The following is a 19,162-nucleotide window of genomic DNA, read 5'->3' as shown; positions in this document are numbered from 1 at the left end:
ATTATCAATGCATTAAGCCCTAATAGAAAGACTCTTATTTTCTTACTGTCACATTCTGGCATTCTTCCACACAATAAGCAGTTGTGTAGTGTTGGCAAATGTCCATGAATCTAGTTCTAAAAAAATGTGCCCTTCATTGTGTATCTCCCATTTCCTTTTGACCTGACCTCTCTCTTTGACCTGGCTTGATTTATCTAAGTATGCTGGTGGTGCCAAGTTCCTTCTGCTTTTCCCAGTACACACACACACACACACACACATATGTGCACAAATCCCTAGGGAAAGTTATCATGTTGACTTTTTGGGAGGATGGTTATAAAAGTAGAATGAGGAAGTTGGAGAGTAATGGTAGGAATTCAGAAAGATATTACAGGACAAATTGATTCAAAAGATGAGTTACTCTCATATTTTGAGTAGGCGACATGGTATATTCACTTCTTTCCTTTTCATGTGGCAAGTGGCTACTCGTGTACACAGGGGAGAATCGTCCATGTCTGCTCTGTTTCCTGCCCTATGATTCAAGCTACATTATATTGCCAAAACCCAGAAACGGATGGAGCCATTGTTTGCTGATATAGTCCACAGAGTTCAGTTGGGAATAGGGGCAGCCAAATGCTTCCAGAGATAGAGGTGATGCAGTTTCTACCAGCTCACCAATGTCAACCTACCTTAAAAATTTACTTATCTATTCAGGACTGCAGTTGAAATACAGAGCCCTCTCCAATTTCTGTCATCATTGCCATCTCCAAAAAACAAAGTTTCTTTTAGTGATCTACAACAGTATTATTATTTTTTTTTGCCAGGAAGAATACTTTTCCAGCCTTCTGTAAAGGTCTTTTTGTCTCTCTCCAGTCAGTCCATAGATTCCGTTACCTGTAGCATTGCCTGGAATATCACTGATTTATGGTGAATTTAATCTTAGCCATCATACCACCTACCTACCAGCCTTTTTTTCTTCCTCCCGAGCCCCCCTCCTATTTTCCTTCTTTTTTCCCTCTCTGTCTTCCTCCCTTCCATTCTTACTCCCTCCCTTTTTTTTTAAAATTTTTTTTTTAAAGATTTTATTTATTTGCGAGAGAGACAATGAGAGACAGAGAGCATGAGAGGGAGGAGGGTCAGAGGGAGAAGCAGACTCCCCGCTGAGCAGGGAGCCCGATGCGGGACTCGATCCCGGGACTCCAGGATCATGACCTGAGCCGAAGGCAGTCGCTTAACCAACTGAGCCACCCAGGCACCCACTCCCTCCCTTTTTAAAATTCAATACATATTTAGGGTCTATCAGATTAATTCCATGCTAAACACCAAGGACACAGTGGTGAAAATGTAACACCAGGAAGCTACAGTGTAGAAGGGAAGAAAGATATTTTAAAAATTAGTGAATTATAGTTGTAATATGTGTTACATAGGGGAAGTACAAGATAATATAAGCATGTATAATAGGATAAAGTAACCTGCCTATAGAAGTGACATTTAAAAGGAGACTTGGGGATTGGGTAGAAATTACTGGACAAAGGGTATAAAATTAGGGTTGGAGACCATGGGAATTTTATCAGGCAAAGGGAATGGAATATGCAAAGGCCCTAAGACTTAAAAGAAAAGGACTGACTCAAGAAATTATGAAAAGGCTAATAAGGCCTGAATTCAGAGTGAAGTGAGTCTGAGATGTTACACAGAGGCCATAAGGACCAGATTAAGAGTCATAGTCAGGTTAAGAGTTTAGGATTCATCCCACTGTAATAGGGTGAGTTTTAGGGTTGTTCCTATTGTGGTAGGGTATCTGAGATGGCACTAAAGAAAACAGACACAAGGCACACAGATACTTACGAGGGATAAACTCTTATTCTAATGTTGTCAGCAATTTTATTTCTACAGGTAAAACTATCAATTGATCTTCTTGTTTTGGGAAGAGCTGTCTTAGTGTCTCAATCAAAGTTGGAAAATACTCTTCCATGGGAAGTATAATGGGAGATATTTTTGCCAAGGAATCACCTCATTCTTGCTCTATAGAGAGTCATAGTGCTTCTCTCCAGTGACCTTAGGCTTGTGGATTTAAAGACAGGAGGATGAAGAATTGATCCACTTTCATAGGAATTATTGGACTTTCTGGGAGGAAGAGTTTGAAGTTATTATACCCTATTTGAAAGATTAGAGTAGTCTCCACTTGAGGCCATTTAATAGGAAAAATAAAGATATTCCTCCCCCTTTTCCCTCAAAGGATGCATAGATGATCTATAGTCTGGATTTGGACAGAACACAGAAGGCATGTGTACATTGTGAATGTGAAGGGTCTCAGTACTGGAAAGTGGAGACATATAAATGTTGAAAGCCCTTCAGGAGCAAAAGGAAGGAAAATTGCACTGATGATATCATCCTACAGCAGTGATTTCAGTGATTCTCAAAGAAGCTCAAGTTACTTGGATCCCCAGGTCGGCTAACGTGTCTATCTGCAACTGCCTAATAGGGTAACAGCTTCTCCTGTTCTTCTGCCTTCTAGAGCTCATGCAAGTGACTCTCACTGGCAGATTTTAACTTGTAACCATACAAAGAAGAGGATTCTGGAAATGTGGTTCCTGGTTTCTCTTCTGTGATGCATAGGAGAACTTTGATGAGGTGGCTGTGATGTCAAGTTGACAATGAGACCATCCAGCACAGGTGGTAACTCTGGCTCAACAGCAAAGCCTTGGCTGTTGTGAGAGAAAAAGTTCACAGTATAAAACGCTGCCACTTGGGGCGCCTGGGTGGCTCAGTCGTTAAGTGCCTGCCTTCGGCTCAGGTCATGATTCCGGGATCCTGGGATTGAGCCCCGCATCAGGCTCCCTGCTCGGCGGGAAGCCTGCTTCTCCCTCTCCCACTCCCCCTGCTTGTGTTCCCTCTCTAGCTGTCTCTCTCTCTGTCAAATAAATAAATAAAATCTTTAAAAAAAAAAAAAAACAAAACGCTGCCACTCTGCAAGTGTAGATGTGCCTTGATACTTCCTATATTAGGCTTCCCTGGAGAAACAGACCCATAGGGTTTGTGTGTGTTTATGTGTGTGTGCGCATGCGTGAGCGTGCACACGCACGCATGCGTGAGGGAGGGAGAGAGAGAGAGAGAGAGATTGAGAGAGATTTTTAAGGAATTGGCCCATGTGATTATGGAGGCTGGCAAATCCAATATCCGGAGGGTGGGCTGTCAGGCTGGAGACCCAGGGAAGAGTTGATGTTGCAGTTCAAGTCTGAAGGCTGTCTTCCAGTAGAATTCTCTCTTGTGCAGGGGATGTCCTCAGTCTTTTGGTCTATTAAAACCTTCAGTTGATTGGATGAGGCCCACCCACATTGTGAGGGACAATCTGCTTTACTCCACAGCCAGTGTAAATGTTAATCTCATCCAAAAATACCTTTATGTTTTACCAAATATCTGGGTCCTGTGGCCCAGCCAAATGGACACATAAAATTAATCATCACACTTCCCCTTCCTCATTCATAGCTGAGAAGCTACACCACTGGTAGATGCTGTTTTGGAATAAACAAAGTGTCATATCAATATGCTTCAAATGAAAAATTCATGATCTTTTTATGTATATATGGTTCAGTTCAGCCCTTTTAAAACAGAGCGTGATGATAATTATTTTGCACCTTTCCCATAGATTTAGAATAGAAACACCCTCTCAATATTCATTCATTCATTCATACATTCATTCAGTCTTCCAACAAGTGTTATTAAAGATATAGGCACAGAGGATAATGCAGTAGTATAGATAAAATATCAGGTCCAGAAAATAAGATGTCAGTGCTCTAACTTGTGAAAACAAATAAAGGAAAATGCAAGAGCAAAAGATATTAGATTTACAAGCCTGCAAAAGCAAAAAACTTTATAAAGGGAAATTTTACAAGCAGATTAAACAAATCAAAATTTACAAGTCTTAGTAACTCTTGATGTCTGTAGGCATATTTCCTGAATAATTGAAGATGAATAAGGATGATTGTTTAGTCAAGCAATTTAATGCCAACTAATATGGTTTGTTTAGGAAGCAAATTCTTTGGTAAAGAATATAAGATCCTAACAAATTTAATGACTTTTCATTGCTCCCCCAATCTCCTTTTTCTGTAAGATCCTGATCTTATCAAGTGTTGTCTTGCCAAACACTGTGCTTTTCAGGATGATGACAGCCATGGTCAGGGGAGGATTTCTATGTTGAGAAGTTGCCGAGAGAGTAGTTACCTGCCATATCAAAGTGCACATTTCATGGCATCATGACCAATCTTACAGTGTGAACAAAATTAAAATAAAACTGGCAGGTAGATTTCTAAGATAACTTCCAATGACCCTTGCCCTCATATAATCCTCTCCCCTTGGGGTGTGGGTAGAACTTGTGAATGTGATGAAGAAACCATTTCTGTGATGATGTTACACTGTATGGCAAAACAAAGATTATCTTTAGTGGGCCTAGCCTAATCAGTTAAGTCCTTTAAGAACAGAGAGTTTTCTCCAGTCAGTCCCAAAAGGGGATGTCAGAGTTTCAAAGCAGCAGAGATATACCCCAGCTGGCCTTGAAGAAGCAAATGCTGTCATGGAAAGGGCCCCTTGGCAGGGAGCAGTGGGAGGCCTCCAGGAGCTGAGAATGTCCTGTTTGCAGCCAACAAGAAAAAGGGACCTCATTCGCAAAATCTCCAGGAACTAAATTCTGCCAACAATTAGAATGAGTTTGGAAGTAGAATTTTTTTTTCTCTCAGAGCCTCTAGATAGAAACTCAGCTCAGCTGACACCTTGATTTCTGCCTTGTGATACCCTGTGTAGAGGATCCAGTCACACCATGCTAGACCTCTGAACTACAGAGTTGTGAGCAAATTAATAGGTATTGTTTAAACAGCCAAATTTGTGGTAAGTTGTTGTGTGGCGAAAGAAGACTAAGGCAAAAACAAAACAAAACTTTTTAAAAAATTTTATTTTATTTTTATTATGTTCAGCTAGCCAACACTTTTATCTACTTTCATATCTTTGGGGTGTGATATTGTGCTGAGATTGGTTTTGAGGTGCCATCACTCTATTTAGGTCACATACAATAAAGTGTGATTTCAGTGGTGAGATGACATAGCTGGGAGTAGATCTCTCATAGTGGAAAGGTGGTTTCTTTAGAAGAGGTTCACTTCAAACCTTGCAAAATCTAGGAACAGGTTAAAAAAAGGATTTTTTTTCCCCATAAACATTCTGAATGTGATTGGGTGTATTTAGGTTCACTGTTTTTTATCATTAACATTTCTATGAACATGAGGTTTAGAATAGTCAGCTAATTCATTAGTCACTGTGAAGACTTGATAAATAGTTCATGTTTTGACCTCAGCAAACTCAAGTATGTAACTCAGATAACCACTTTGTAGTGTTTACTTTAGAGTTGCTGAGGGCTAATTCATTATTTTGGTAAAATGTTTTATGTTGTTATGTCTTTAGCCATAAGTAATTTTCAAAACTTTTTAATAAGTTCAATATAACAATTTGAAAACACAGAATTATATTTATTTCAAGAGAGGTAGGTGGAATAAAGACTCCAAATGTGTAATGTTAAAGATCTCTTGAGAAAAATATAAAATTCATGTTTAATGTTATACCTTATACTGTATTTTCATCCCCTATTATGAAATGTTTAAATATTTAATTTTTAAAATTTTAACACTGATCTCTACACAAGTTCTTTCAACTCTGCTGTCATGCATTTTATTTTGGGAGTAATTTCATGTTGTATTAAGACAAAATAGATTAATGATTTCTTTGTTTTTAAATTGAAGTATAGTTGAAAGAGAATATTATATTAGTTTCAGGTGTACAAGATAGTGATTTGACAGTTATATACATTATGTAATGCTCACCATGTTAAGTGTAGTTACTGTCTCTCACCATAGAAAAGATAAATAATTTCTTTAGTTACTTATTGGCTGGAAGATTAAAGTTATAACTGTGGTTCCTCTTCTCATTTTTCTTTTCTCTGTGACTCAGACTTCTCATCTCAAAAACCTCTTTTTTCACCCTTTATTCAGGTCCTTCTTTTCATCCTCCTGTTCCTTTTAATTCTCATCCTTGACTTTTCCTAATCTTAATTTTCCATGAGAACTTCTCTTATTCTTTTTAACCATTATTTTATCTGCCTTTTTAATATCTTCTCTCCTGGATAATTTCTTTCCACCACTACCACCCTGCCCTGCTTAAGAAATTAATGAATTTCTTTCTTCTTCTTGGTTTTCCTTTTCAGAAAATAATTAACCCTAGAAATTTATAATTTCCACAGAGAGATTGAGCCAGGATGTAAGTGATTTATACAAGTTCAAGCCTCTTTCCTCATTTTCCTCTTATTAAGAAACTTCCCCAACATAATTGATAAATATATTGTTTATCAGCTTATCTTTATCTTTTCTCTCAACTTTTACCTCCTATTTCATCACTATAAATTGCTGACGATCTGGGTGTAACCCCAGAACTAAGTTATGCAGAAGTTGGAACATGTAGAATGTTACTTAGTAATTTCACCTGCATTTTCTGGGTTCCTATCAGAGATTTGCTGAAAAACATAGGAGGATGTATAGGGTTCTGCTAGACCAGATAATGCTATCTTGTCCATGGCCACAAGCAACCATGTGATGTGGGTGCAAAGCTGGTGAGCAAGAGGCTTTCATGCAATTTAGAATAAAGGTGCCCTTTCCTCTGGGGGGATGTGGTCTTGTGTCAAGGATTATGGCTTGTTAGGTGGGCACACAGGCTGCCTTTAGCCTCAGCTCATCCCCTTTGCTGGGCCCTTTTGTGCAGTGAACAACCTTCACAATCCTATGTGGCTGCACTTGGAAAATGCACTTGAGTAAATGTAAAACAAACAGAAGGTGAAGTGCAAGGCTTATGTTATGAAAGCTAACAACAACTCATATTTCCTTGGAAAGAATTAGTCTATTAAAAATCTTTTCCAAGCCAAACTAAAAATTTGCTAAATGTTCAACAAGGTTTATAATAAATAAGATGTTAGAAATATGTATTTTAGGAGGAAATGTGAGTAAAATTGTGAGAGTAAATAAAGGTAGATGGAGTATAGAACAATGTTGGACAAACTTTTTGTTAAAGTGCCAGATAATAAATAGTTTAGGCTTTGTGGACCATAACAGCATCTCTTGCAACTTTTTTTTTTTACTTTCTTTTAAATTTTTTAAAAGAGTTACTTATATATTTGAGAGAAAGAGAGAGGGAGCACAGTGGGGAGGGCAGAGGGAGAGAGAGTCTTAAGCAGACTCTTGGCTGAGCACAGAGCCTGACATAGGGCTCCATCTCATGACCCTGAGATCACAACCTGAGCCAAAACCAAGAGTCTGACCAACTGTGCCACCCAGGCGCCCCAATTAATTTTTTTTAATTGAAGGATAGCTGATATACAATATTACATTAGTTCTGTTGCGGCTATTAAATTCTACTCAGAAGCAGCCATAGAAAATATGTAAATGAACGGGTATGGCTGTGTTCCAATAAAACTTTATTTACGAAAATAGGCATGGAGGAGTGGATGATGGTATAGTTTGCAAATTCTTGGTAGAGAGTATTAAGAAAAATGTTCATTGAGGGCGCCTGGGTGGCTCAGATGGTTGGGCGTCTGCCTTCGGCTCAGGTCATGATCCCGGGGTCCTGGGATCGAGTCCCGCATCGGGCTCTCTGCTCCTTGGGAGCCTGCTTCTCCCTCTGCCTCTCTCTCTCTGTCTCTCATGAATGAATAAATAAAAATCTTTAAAAAAAAAACTATCTTAAAAAGAAAAATGTTCATTGAGGCGTTTGTTTGGTGTGAATCTGATGTTGATACAGAAAGGGCTCTAAATCTGATTAATAAGTAAATCATCAGGCAGATACATTCTATGCAGGATGAAAACAGCCTTTGATAACCAATTTTAGTTTATAGACCTACAAACAGCAGTAATGGAAGTTTTGTCTGGCATTTGTTTCTCTATTAAATTTCCTGTAATGTATACATTTGGAAAGATTAAAAACTGGGCTAGTAGCCTATATATTTCACATAAAATGTTATGTAAATGTAATGTAGGTCTTTACACTTTAATGTTACGCTTTTTAATCTTCTCTTGCAGTATTCAACTTAATATTATAATAGATATATTAATTTTTGGGTCAAGGTGAATTTAATTCCTTTTCTTTTGTAGTAACTAGCTGATATCAGGAATGATATTTGTTGAGGCTTGCCTTACTAATGGAATTCATATGGTTTGCTCAGATAAGTAATTTTGGGGGGAAGAATCTCATTGTAAACAAAATACTTGAAAAGATATGAGAAAGAGCAACAATTAGGCTATAAAAAAACAGACTTTATCTTTTTCTGTGGAAAAAATTTCAGGATCCTAGCGTTTTACTTATGTCCTAAGTATCTGAATGTGTTATGGCATAGCATAAATACAAAGGTGATTTTGTTTTTTAAGGGAAAATTGCCTGAGTTATCGAACTCTCAAATCTTGAAAAAGATCAATCTTGAAAAGATCCATATATTCTTTTCTGTGGTGTCTGCTCTCAAGGTGAGTATAGACTGTTCCAGCAAAGTTTTTTAATAAAACCATGTGGAATAAGTGAGAGCTGATCGTTTATTGGGCAACTGAACATCTGGGCCTTAATGTTTCGTGCAGGGAGTAGAATTCCTTTGGCTACACCAGCCCTCCAGCATTGCTTATTGTAGTCTGTAACCTCCCCTTTCACCAAAGCAGGCAAATTTATGAAGGAGTTCACACAGCTGTCCTGGGTTCTGAAGGCAGCTAAGGCCAGCTGGAATACACTTTATTCATTGTAATACACTTTATTTTGTAAGATTTTTCTATTCCAGTGAAAACTAGCAGTTAAGAGGTCTTAGGGTTTAGATTTGGATTGTCATTTGTCACGGCTAGAAAGAAATTAAACAAGTTCTAGTAGGATCAGACCTCAGTGAAAATAAACTTCTCACCTCCATAGCACATTGATGAAAAGAAAACTCAGTTACATTCATTTTTTTTGAGTTCCACTGACTCTTCTTTACTAATTAGTAGCATGATGTATTTAAGAATGCATCAAGTAATTTGATATTTGCTTTGACTTATTAATTTTAATATCACTCTAATATCCCATGGTATCTTTTAGTTCTAAACTTGCTGCTGACAAAGACACAAACTGTGGACAGGATGAATCTTGTTTATTTACAAAACAAAGTTTTGTTAATATCATGTATTTGGAGTTTGTTTCTGGGCAGTTAAATGTAGGAAGTAAATAGTACCTTCTTGATAAGGCCATTTCGAAATTTTATTAAAAAAATGTATGTGATAAAAAGTTGATTTGAGAATGCAGTGGGTGAACTGATTCTGAATCCTACTCGTGTGTGGAGCTTGGTGGATTTTCTGGTACTGGTTTTGGGGGTGGGGATGGTATATTTCTGTGGGGTAGAGTCTAACAGTTGCTCTCATATACTTTTTCTGTCTATGCTTGCTCTCTCTGGAACAAGTAACCTAAAGAGAGTGTGCTATTGAAAGATCTGGCAGGGATGGAGCTAATGAATATTCAGCAACTTGGCTCTACTTATCTCCTCACTTTGTTTCAGATGTGATGAGAGAAAAGGGTGAATTCACTGTGTAGTGAGAGAGCTATAATTTCATTCCTTACTTGAAAGACATTATTCCCAGCAGCCTCGAGATTTGTCAGCAACACCTCAGAGCATGAGTTCAGGCATGTGCTATTAAACTGTTCCTTGTTGAAGAATCACCCCAATGGCTGCTGGACGTAGAGCTCTGCTGCTTCAAGTAAATCACTGATTTACATCAGATTTTTATTTTTATTTTATTTATTTTATTTTTTATTAAAGATTTTATTTATTTATTTATTTGAGAGAAAGAGAGAGAGAGAAACAGCATGAGAGGGGAGAGGGTCTGAGGGAGAAGCAGGCTCCCCGCTGAGCCGGGAGCCCGATGCGGGACTCGATCCCAGGACTCCGGGATCATGACCTGAGCCGAAGGCAGTCGCTTAACCAACTGAGCCACCCAGGCGCCCCATCAGATTTTTAGATTTACAGACTATCAGAACAAGATGCTCCAGATGCTATGCAGAATGAGAGGCTATACATATAGGCTTGGGTTATTTACTTTGTAGTAGAAATATTCAGTGTATTATGGGTTCATGTTAAGATTTGGGAAAATTTTTGTTAAGATTTCCTCAGCATATTGCTGATAGCCATTTTTTTTTCCCTTTTAGTTCACCGAAGGTAAATTCCTGTAGGCCCTGTGACTAACTTCCCTAGATCCAGAGATTATCTAATGAATTCTTTAGAAAACTGTGGAACAAAATTAATTCAAGATATACTGAGTGACTAATGTAATCATATCTCTGGGGAAATAAGCTGGCTCCTAATTTACTGGTTAGTTGCAAAAAATTCTGGCAATGAACTGAAACAAGGATAAACATCTATTATTAAGAAAAAAAAAAAAAAACCATCAGGGGCCCTTGATGTCCATATAAGACATAGACAGCCTCAGTTTTAAATTTTCTTCCAAAAACATTCATTTCTTCCTTGGCCATCAACATTTATCTGTTGATAAAATTCACCATGTGCATTTATGAAAATCTGATTTATACAAGTCTAAAAGCTTTCAATGGATTCTTTTTGGAGGAGTAACTGTGAAAAGGAATGTTTGCTTAGAGCACAAGTTGGGAAAACATATATAACCACGAAGAATATTACCGGAAGAAAAGAAAAAGGAACTACACCAGGTTCATTTCAAACTTTGATGCATCAGATTCAATCTGTGTTCCAGAAGGTATTTTAAATTGTCATAGGATATTTTTCCATCAGACATTTTCATATTTAGATAATACTTCCAACGTTTTAAAAGAACAGAGAGATGCTGTGGGAAAAAAATGAGAAACATCTTCACTCTGTTTCTAAATCCTAAATGATCACAACTCATAGGCCTGGGCAGAATTTTGTTTTGTTTTGTTTTTGTTTTTAATTGGTGGATAGTTCTGACATACAGTGTCACATTAGTTTCAGGTGTACAACATAGTGATAGGACAAGTTTATAGATTATGCTTTGCTCACAAGTTCAGCTACCATCTGTCACCATCCAATGTTATTACAATACCATTGACTATATTCCCTGTACTGTACATTTTCTCCTCTTGACTTATTCATTCCATAACTGGAAGCTTGTCTCTCCCACTCCCATTCATCCATGTTGCCTATCCCTCCATCCTATTCCCTTTGGAAATTGTCTGTTCTGCTTTTGGTGTATTTGCTTGTTTATTCATTTGTTTTGTTTATAGATTCCACATGTAAGTGAAATTATATGACATTTGTCTTTCTCCATCTGACTTATTTCATTTAGCATAATACCTTCTAGCTCCATCCATGTTTTTGCAAATGTCAAGATCTCATCCTTTTTATGGCTGAGTAATATTCCATTGTCTATATCTATACAACTTCTTTATCCATTGATCTATCTATAGACACTTGAGTTGCTTCCATGTCTTGGCTATTTTAAAGATTTTATTTATTTATTTATTTGAGAGAGAGAGAATGAGAGACAGAGAGCACAAGAGGGAAGAGGGCAGAGGGAGAAGCAGACCCCCTGCTGAGCAGGGAGCCCGATGTGGGACTCGATCCCGGGACTCCAGGATCATGACCTGAGCCGAAGGCAGTCGCTTAACCAACTGAGCCACCCAGGCGCCCCGTCTTGGCTATTTTAAATAATGCTGCAGTACACATAGGGGTACATATCTTTTTGAATTAGTGTTTTCATTTTCTTTGGGTAAATACCCAGTAATGATATTACTGGCTCATATGGTGATTTATATTTTTAATATTTTGAGGAACCTCCATACTGTTTTCCACAGTGGCTGTACCAATTTACATTACATTCCCACCAACAGGGCATGAGGGTTCCTTTTTCTCCACATCCTTGCCAATACTTGTTATTTCTTGTCTTTTTGATTCTAACCATTCTGACTGGTGTGAGGTGATATCTCATTGTGGTTTTGATTTGCATTTCTCTGATGATTAGTGATATTGAGCATTTTTTCATGTATCTGTTGGCTGTCTATATGTCTTCTTTGGCAAAGTGTCTATTAAGAATCTCTGTCCATTTAAAATCAGATTACTTGCTTTTTTTTTTTTGCTGTTGAGTTATATGAGTTCTTTATATATTTGGATACTAACCCTTTATTGGATATATCATTTGCAAATATCTTCTTTAATTTAGTAGGTTGCCTTTTCACTTTGTTACTGGTTTCCTTCACTATGTGAAAGCTTTTTATTTTGGTGTAGACCCACATGTGTCTTCAAATTTTTTCAGTAATATGTTATAGTTTTCAGTGTATAGGTCTTTCACCTCCTTGGTTAAATTTATTCCTAGATATTTTATTCTTTTTTATGCAGTGGTAAGTGGGATTGTTTTCTTAATTTGTCCTTCTGATAGTTATTAGTATATAGAAACAGAACTGATTTTTGTATGTTGATTTTGTATCCTGAAACTTCACTGAATTCGATTGTTAGTTTTAACAATTTTTTGGTTGAGTCTTTAGAGTTTTCATTATATTATCATGTCATATGCAAATAGTGACATTTTTTTTTTAAGATTTTATTTATTTATCTGAGAGAGAGAATGGGAGACAGAGAGCATGAGAGGGGAAGGGTCAGAGGGAGAAGCAGACCCCCAGCTGAGCAGGGAGCCCGATGCGGGACTCGATCCCGGGACTCCAGAATCATGACCTGAGCCGAAGGCAGTCGCCTAACCAACTGAGCCACCCAGGTGCCCCAACAAATAGTGACATTTTTACTAATTCCTTTCTGATTTGAATGCCTTACTTTTTTTTTCCTTGCCAAATTGCTCTGGTTAGGACTTCCATCCAATTTTGTTCTTGATTTTAGTAATTTGAGTCACCTCAAATGCTCTTTTCTTCTTGATATTTTGTTTGGAACATATTCCTCTCTCTCTTCATTTTTCTTGCCTGTGTGTGTTGCCTTTTATGCATTAGATAAAGCAGCCACCTCTCCCATATTTGAAGGAGTGACCTCATGTAGGGGATGAACCTTATCATTTAACCTTGCCCTACCTTGTAGTTGTCTCTCAAATCTTTGTGATTATCTAAGTAGCCTACTTTGTTCTTAGTGGCTCCCAGTAGTTGAGGTTGTGCCAGCTGTTCCAAAGGGGAAGATCTCAATCAGCACCTAGATGCAGCTGATTGGAAGATAGACTCTCAGGAAGTAGCTTTTAAAGTGCAAATATACCTGTTTCAGGGAGGACTGGAAGATGGTCATTTCTGTCTGCTCCCTCTTCGCTGAGCTCTGACATGATAGCCAGTTAAGAACTGTTTTTTGTTTGCTACCATCCCTTCAAACACATGAACACAAGCTCTGCTGGCCACTAGAACAAAGGCATCAAGGGATGTTTCCTCTTGGTGGCAGCCAAAAAGCTGGGCACCAGACATGTGCAATAGTGTCTGCATTTTAATGCAAATATATGCAAAGAAATATTATAAAATTTCTTCTTCATCCTCTCCCCATTCTCCTCCCATTACTACTATTTACACTTAGTGTGTATCTTTTTAGTCCTTAACACACACAGACATTAAAAAAAATAAAGGTACTTTGATTTCCAATTCCACTATCTTTTCATTTCACTAATATTAGTTTCTTCTTTTTTTCCAAAAAGAATAATTACCATCTTTTTAAGATAAACATATTGGTCTAACAACCAGAGTAAATATAACCCTTGGTATACAGAAATAGATTTTGAATTTCAAATGTCTGAACTTGTAGACTACTCATGTAAAACTCTTACTACACTTCATGTTATGGGGGGCTTGTAAAATACTGTACTGAGTTGAGTGGTGGCCTCCAAAAGATTATGTCCATGTCCTAAGTCCTGGAACCTATGAATGTTATCTTTTTTTTTTTTTTTTTAAAGGCTCTTTGTAGGTATAAATAATTTAAGGATCTTGAGATGAGGAGATCATCCTGGAATAACTGGGTGGGTTCTAAATTCAATGACAAAAGTTTTTTTAAGAGAGACACCCAGAGGAGAAGGCACACACAAAGGACAAGACAACGTGAAGGCAGAGGTAGAGAATGGAGTAGCGTGGCCACAAGCCAAGGAAGCCAAGGGATGCTGGGCACCACCGGGAGGTGCAAGAGGCAAGGAACGATTCTTCCTTAGAGCCTCTAGAGAGAGTGCAGCTCTGCTGACATTTTGATTTTGGACTCCTGGCTTTCAGAACTGTAAGAGAATAAATTTCTTGTTTTAGGCCACCTAGTTTATGGTAATTTGTAACAGCAGTTGCAGGAAACTAATATAATAACCAAAATACTATATCCCATCATCTAGAAATAGAAGAAAATAACACAATTGACTAATAATGTCACTCTCAAGTAAACAACACTAACAACTTTTATTGTTATAAAACAATATCCCCAAATAATAATTCTGATAAGCTTTTATTTGGAGTTTTACAGTTACTTGACTATACCACTGGAACTAAAAGATTTATTTCTGTATTAATAAGAAAGACTTGTTAAATAGCACCAACAAAATATCAAAATAAAATTAAGACTTAAAGATAGACATTTGGAATTGGATTCCAATTAAACTCATAAAATGGAAGCAATTTATTAATGAGATTTATATTTTTACATGTACGTTTATAAAATACTACCTTTAGAATTATAAATCTATCAAGTTTCTATTTAAACTATTACATAGTTTCCTTGACTAAGAGCAGGAAAATCAAAAAGAAAAACATTCAAAATTATTTTAGAAGGACAAAAAAATTCTTGCTCTATGTTTGAGTTATTTTATTGGACTTGTTAAAATCAGCAAATTTACTGTAATTACACTATTTACAGTATAATAAAATGGAAGTGACTTACAAGATTCACATTACAATAATCACTATACTAAGAATTATAATTCTATCAGATTTCCATTTAAGCAGTTGTATATTTACTTAGCAAATAGTGATAAAACTAAAAGAAAAAAATAAAAATTAATTTATGAGTCACAACAGAACACCTTTCTGTGATCCTGGACCTTTAGAAGTAGGCTTATTGGAAGGTTAGATCAACTCACTTCTATTTTCAGTTTATAGGACAAAAGACAAAATACAGTGCTGGTGGAGAGACATTTTTTGTTGCCAGTGGATGGTGTCCTGGGATAGGGAAATCACTTGGTGGGGAGGATTCTTGGGAAGGTCCATACTAGTTTTCCAGGGGAGAATAAGGGACGGGAGGTCTTCTTTTCAGGAATTGTCCCTTGACAGTTTCTGCAGCATCTTATCTCTGACTGAAGGATGTAGTGGAGGAAGAGAATCTGGACCAGCTATGTCCCATTCAGGTAGGAGCAGGAATCAGGCATACTTAAATGACCAAGACTACCTGTGGTGTCATTTCTACTGAAGATTCCATTTCTGAAGATGGGCCTCTATGTTATCAAATGAAGACATAGTAAAACTTACAAGTTCTGTTGTTTCTGAGAGTAGGGAGCACCAGGAAAAGTTCTGCATTGAACTTATAGAGGAATTGCTTGATCCAGGATAGAGTTGGCCTGATGGAAGGATCCTTTTCCTGTGGTTCTGTTCCCATGAGGATGATGTCACTGGATCACTGAACAATCCAAGCTATATTAGTTTGGTATGGTTGCCAAAACAAGATACTCCCATTGGGTGGTTTAAACAATACAAATGTATTTTTCTCATAGTTTTTGAGGCTATAAGTCCAAGATCAAGGTATTGTCAGGTTCAGATTCTTTTGAGACCTCTCTCCTTGGCTTGCATATGACTGCCTTCACATTGTGTTTCTCATTGTCTTTCCTCTGTGCATGTGTGCCCCGGTATCTCTTTGTGTGTCCAAATTTCCTCTTCTTATAAGGACATCGATTAGATTGGATTGATGGCTTTATTTGAACTTAATCACCTCTTTAAAGGCCCTCCTTCCAAATACAGTCACATTCTGAGGGACTGAAGTCTTAGGACTTCAACATGTAATTTGGGGGCATTATAATTCAGGCCATAACACCCACCTAGTGGTACTCCTTCTTTGATGATCTGGTAATCCAGGGAGTTCTCTAGATCCTGATTCATGGTGAGACTATTTTTCAATTCTACTCAGCACCAAGATTCAAGATAAGCAATTTTGTTCTGGGGATCAGGGATGGCTAGTATAGCAGATGCTATATTGCCTTGCTTAGATTCTAAAGGCCTTGTCAGTACTGTGTTTTCTGGTTGACTTCAGCTGCCAATACTAGATGAAGGCTCTCCATGCTATGGAAAGCTTTTTCCTTGTGAGCATGGCAGGTTGGACATGCTGAGGAATTAACAACTCCTAGGAGTTGCTTTCAACTAATGACAGAGAAGTAAGTATGTAAATATTTCAGCTTCTTTGGCCTTCAGGTAGGATAATTCTGATGCATGTATTTTAAATCATTTTCTAGATATTCCCCAAATGATTAAACTCCATTTATTCACTATGATATTTAGTTTGATAATGCGTCCTTCATTGATTGTCTTATTTTCCCTATCTCACATCCTCCCCCACCCCTTGTTTACTGCAACTCCTGAATAAGTATTTGCATTTGATTATTTTCTTTAGGTCTGCTTGTGGATGGTGGAGAATCCCAAAATAAGGAAATTTATACCAGAAATTGTTCTAGAAGGCAGATCTTCAAGATGGATTCTAGAATTAGATCTCTTGACATTGAGACTCCATTGCTAGTTTTAGGTAGGGTGGACTTAAACTCTGGCATGTTGTAGCATTACAATCACTAAGACTTTTATTGTGGGGACTTGGGATGGGATGAGGTACAGAGTGATGCACTCACTGTCTTATGCAGTATCTCTGGAATTTGAGAAATGTTGGTATTGGCAATTTTTAGGACTATGGATTTAGTCACTTGCTGTTAAATGGGCATTGATGTGCTGAAAAAAGAAAACCACACACTCAAACTAGCCAGTCATGAACCATGGGTATTGTGTGAAAGTTAGAAAATCTCTTTGACAGTATTTAAGGATGCTCTCATTTTCTAAAGCTAGAGGATAGACTGTACTGAAAATTAGGCCTAGGATTCTGATTCTCCTATACTAGAATTACAAAGAAGGCTGAATAACAGCTCTGGCAAGTCTCTTTCTAAAAGTAGGAACCCAGCTTTTTTGCAGTGGGTTTGCCCCCAGAACACAGGTGTTGTGAAAACCACCACTCAATCTAAACCAAAATGGGAAGGGAAAAGACTCACATCAACATCATCGTCATTGGACACGTAGATTTGGGTAAGTCTACCACTACTGGTCATCTGATCTACAAATGTGGTGGGATCGTCAAATGAACTATCAAAAAATTGGAAAAGGGGGTGCCTGGGTGACTCAGTCATTAAGCATCTGCCTTCAGCTCAGGTCATGATGCCAGGGTCCTGGGATCAAGCCCCGCATAGGGCTCCCTGCTCCGTGGGAAGCCTGCTTCTTCCTCTCCCACTCCCCCTGCTTGTGTTCCCTCTCTTGCTATGTCTCTCTCTGTCAAATAAATAAATAAAATCTTAAAAAAAAAAAAAAAGAAAAATTGGAGAAGGAGGCTGCTGAGATGGGAAAGGGCTCCTTCAAGTATGCCTGGGTCTTAGATAAACTGAAAGCTGAATGTGAACGTGGTATCACCATTGATATCTCCCTGTGGAAATTAGGGACCAGCAAGTATTATGTGACCATCATTGATGCCCAGGACACAGAGACTTTATCAAAAACATGATTACAGGCACATCTCAGCCTGACTGTGCTGTCCTGATTGTGGCTGCTGGTATTGGTGAATTTGAAGCTGGTATCTCCAAGAATGGGCAGACCCATGAGCATGCCCTTTCTGGCTTAACTAATTGCTGTGTTAACAAAATGGATTCCACTGAGCCACCCTATAGCCAGAAGAGATACGAGGAAATCGTTAAGAAAATTGGCTACAACCCAACACAGTAGCATTTGTGCCAATTTCTGGTTGGAATGGTGACAACATGCTGGAGCCAAGTGCTAACATGCCTTGGTTCAAGGGATGGAAAGTCATCCGTAAAGATGGGCCAGTGGAACCACACTGCTTGAAGCTCTGGATTGCATTCTGCCACCAACTCTTCCAACTGGCAAGCCCTTGTGTCTGCCTCTCCAGGACGTCTACAAAATTGGTGGTATTGATACTGTCCCTATGGGCCAAGTGGAGACTGGTGTTCTTAAACCTGGCATGGTGGTCACCTTTGCTCCAGTCAATGTTACAATTGAAGTAAAGTCTGTTGAAATGCACCATGAAGCTTTGAGTGAGGCTCTTCCTGGGGACAATGTGGGCTTCAGTGTCAAGAATGTAACTGTCAAAGATGTTCATGGTGGCGGTGTGGCTGTTGACAGCAAAAATGACCCACCAATGGAAGCAGCTGGCTTCATGGCTCAGGTGATTATCCTGAACCATCCAGGCCAAATCAGTGCTGGATATGCACCTGTGCTGGATTTCACACAGCTCACATTGCTTGCAAGTTTGCTGAGCTGAAGGAGAAGATAGATCGTCGTTCTGGAAAAAAGCTGGAAGATGGTCCCAAGTTCTTGACATCTGGTGATGCTGCCATTGTTGATATGGTTCCTGGAAAGCCTATGTGGGTTGAGAGCTTCTCTGACTATCCTCCTCTGGGCCGTTTTGCTGTTCGTGACATGAGTCAGATGGTTGCTGTGGGTGTCATCAAAGCAATGGACAAGAAAGCAGCTGGAGATGGCAAGGTCACCAAGTCTGCCCAGAAAGCTCAGAAGGCTAAATGAATATTATCCCCAATACCTGCCACCCCAGTCTTAATCAGTGGTGGAAGAACTGTCTCAGAACTGTTTGTGTCAATTGGCCATTTAAGTTTAATAGTAAAAGACTGGTTAATGATAACAATGCATTGTAAAACCTTCGGAAGGAAAGGAGACTGTTTTGTGGACCATTCGTGTTTTGTGTTTGTGTGGCAGTTTTAAGTTATTAGTTTTTAAAATCAGCACTTTTTAATGGAAACAACTTGACCAAAAATCTGTCACAGAATTTTGAGACCCATTAAAACAAAAGTTTAATGGGAAAAAAAATAAATAAATAAAATAAAATTAGGAACCCAGAAAGAGTGGGATCCTGATATCTAGAATAGATTGACTTGAGAATATTGAACTT

General features: G+C 38.2%; 1 pseudogene; it reads left to right on the top strand.

Annotated features, from left to right (window-relative positions):
- The first annotated feature begins 17,219 nt into the window (after nt 1–17,219).
- LOC110570311 lies at nt 17,220–18,824 on the top strand (annotated as a pseudogene).
- Nucleotides 18,825–19,162: the final 338 nt, after the last annotated feature.

The sequence above is a fragment of the Neomonachus schauinslandi genome, chromosome 3, assembly GCF_002201575.2.
Source record: "Neomonachus schauinslandi chromosome 3, ASM220157v2, whole genome shotgun sequence".
NCBI lineage: Eukaryota > Metazoa > Chordata > Mammalia > Carnivora > Phocidae > Neomonachus > Neomonachus schauinslandi.
This window is presented reverse-complemented; position numbering and strand designations above follow the sequence as displayed.